A 2,820-nucleotide genomic window follows, 5' to 3' on the forward strand; every position below is an offset into this window, starting at 1 on the left:
ACTCACTTTGTAGACCAGGCTGGCCTCGAACTCAGAAATCCACCTGCCTCTGCCTCCCAAGTGCTGGGTGGGGACTCTTTTTAATGATCTCACTTTGCTTTATATCTCTGTGAAGATCCACTGTCCAGGTAAGGTCCCATTTCCAGGTTTCGGGAGTGGGGACTTGCTGCAAATTGTATTTGGAGGAGGACAAGTAAAGTCACTAGAGATCATCTATCAGTTGGAGTCCTGAGTGAGATTCGCTGGAGCCTATCCACTGAAAGGCTGCAAATAGAGTATCCACAGGATAAATAATTACTTTTAAGACACACAGTTTATGTGGAATGCTTTGAACTTGAACCCAGGGCCTCTGGACTCATGCAGGATTTTTTGTCCCAGAAGTAACTGGCTTGTTGGTTGATCAGAAGCTTTGAGCGCTAGCCTTACTCTTCCAAGGTTTTTATTAGTCTTTTTTTTTCTTTCTTTTAAAAAAGTCCATTTTAATTGGAGATTTTGACATTGACATTATGCGGGTTGGGAAGAGCCTGAGGCGACATAAAGTAATTGTCTTTTATTAGAAGAGTTCAGGAGGACACTGGGTGATCTCCATCAACTGAAAACACAGAGTCCTTCCTGGAATACCTTCAAAGTGAAAAGGTGGGGAACAACCCACAGCCAATGGCATCCGATCAATACTGGCAAGAGGAGGGGAGTGTGGGCTGGGCAGCAGCTTCTCTCATTTCTTTATTCCATCTCATCTTTCCTCTGACAGGACTGCTTGTCAGATGTTGAGACTAGGAACCAGTTTGGAGATTCTTGAGTGACCGTTTGAGGGTGTGTACATCCACATTGCTTATCCAGTGCGATCCACCTTGTTAGACCATGACTGTGCTACATGCAGTGCTGGTGTGAGAGCCAGTCAGAAGCCTGCTCAGGAGGTGACATACTTGCTGGCAACATTGGGAATGGGTCACACCTGTCCTGGGTCACTCATTATTCTCGCCACCTCTTTTACTATGTTTTGTTTTTCATCGTTCTAACAAAATATATGAATCTGGCTGCTGTACCTTCAGCATCTCTAGTAGGCTTTGACAGTAAGTTTTTGGTCTCTAACTTGGCATTACTAGAAGGTGGAGGAAATCTTAGGGATGGAGCCTAGTGGGAGCCTAGTGGGACCTATTAGGTCATTGTACACATTGTCAAGGGGATTGAGGAATAGCAGTCTCTTCTTTGTTCTCTCACCTATTGTGAACTTGGTTGTTCTATCCTGGGGTCCCATGATGATGTGTCACCACAAGCCCAAAGCAATGGGTCCAGTTAGTCAGGGACCAAGACCTCCAAAACTGTGGGCCAAGGTTTTCTTCTCTATCTGTTGATTATCTCAGGTATTTTTGTGTAGTGTGAAGGTCTGAGTAACACACTTGGTAACTTATAAAGAATAGTATATGTGTCTCATGGATCTGGAGGAGGCTACATGCTAAGAGCAGGGCACCATTATCTTTTTGGTATCTGGTCAAGCATGTGATGTGGTGAGGCAGAACAAGCTCTCTAGAGATTTTCTTGGGAAGGGGATTTGTGCACAGGAAATAGGGCCCACCCACATCATGTACACCAGCCAGTGAGGTCTGCCTTGTTAGGATTTGCTGGTGCTGGAAACACCTGAGTACCCTGATCTGCACATATTTTCCACATACTGAGAGAAAGTATACTCTTTGAAAGGAATGGAGAACTTCAAAGAAGAGGGCCAGATAGAAGAAGAAGAGACTACAATAGGTCATAATAAAGTGGTTGGGTGGGGCGAACAAGGAGGAAGTAGGAGATAGGAAAAAGGTACTAAGATGAACACTTTATCTATCTATCTATCTATCTATCTATCTATCTATCTATCTATCTATCTTTCTATCTTTCTATCTATCAATCATGTATATCCCTCTATTGATTTATCTATTAATCTATATTTCTCATTGATCTATCCTCTCTCTCTCTCTCTCTCTCTCTCTCATGTATCTCTCTTATTGACTTATCTATCAATATATATTTCTCTATTGATCTATCTGTCTGTCTTATACCATCTATCACTCTTTCTATTCTCTAATGATCTGTCTACCATCTGTCTCTGTCTTTCTTCTATCATCTATCTATCTATCTATCTATCTATCATCAATCAATCATCTATCTGTTTATCATCTAACATCATTACCTGTATTTCAGCACACATCTTTATCTCCATCTCCATCTTTATCCAAGGAGAAAATTGGTGGCATCTAGCAACACAAATGATGATTCTACTTAAGAATTTAAGATCTCAGGGTTTTAGTTTAAAAATTGTTCCACATATAAGTAACAATTTACTATGTATATATAATATATAAATAGACATATGCATATATATACATATGTGCTTCAGATAGTGACACTTGTTTGTATATAGTTTTTTTAATAGACAGAGAAGGGGATGCAAAGATGAGTGTTGGGAGTGCTAGTGTGTTTGTCTCCAAGGTGAGACTAAAGGGAGTGTCTATATTAATGCTAATTATTAGTTTTTATTACAATTCTGGATTGTATAGTTGTACAATCAATTATTCATCTATTCATATTTTATTTTTAATAGAGTAAAATTGTAGATGGTTAAAAGTCCAGGAGTAGCAAAATATTTGAAATATAAACCAAGGCTGCAGGGTGGTGGTGGCGCACGCCTTTAATCCCAGCACTTGGGAGGCAGAGGCAGGTGGATCTCTGAGTTTGAGACCAGTCTGGTCAAGAAAGTGAGTTCCAGGACAGCCAGGGCTATACAGAGAAACCTGTCTCCAAAAAAACCAAAAGCCAACCAACCAACCAACC

This window comes from Mastomys coucha, unplaced genomic scaffold (assembly GCF_008632895.1).
Source record: "Mastomys coucha isolate ucsf_1 unplaced genomic scaffold, UCSF_Mcou_1 pScaffold21, whole genome shotgun sequence".
NCBI classification, from domain to species: domain Eukaryota; kingdom Metazoa; phylum Chordata; class Mammalia; order Rodentia; family Muridae; genus Mastomys; species Mastomys coucha.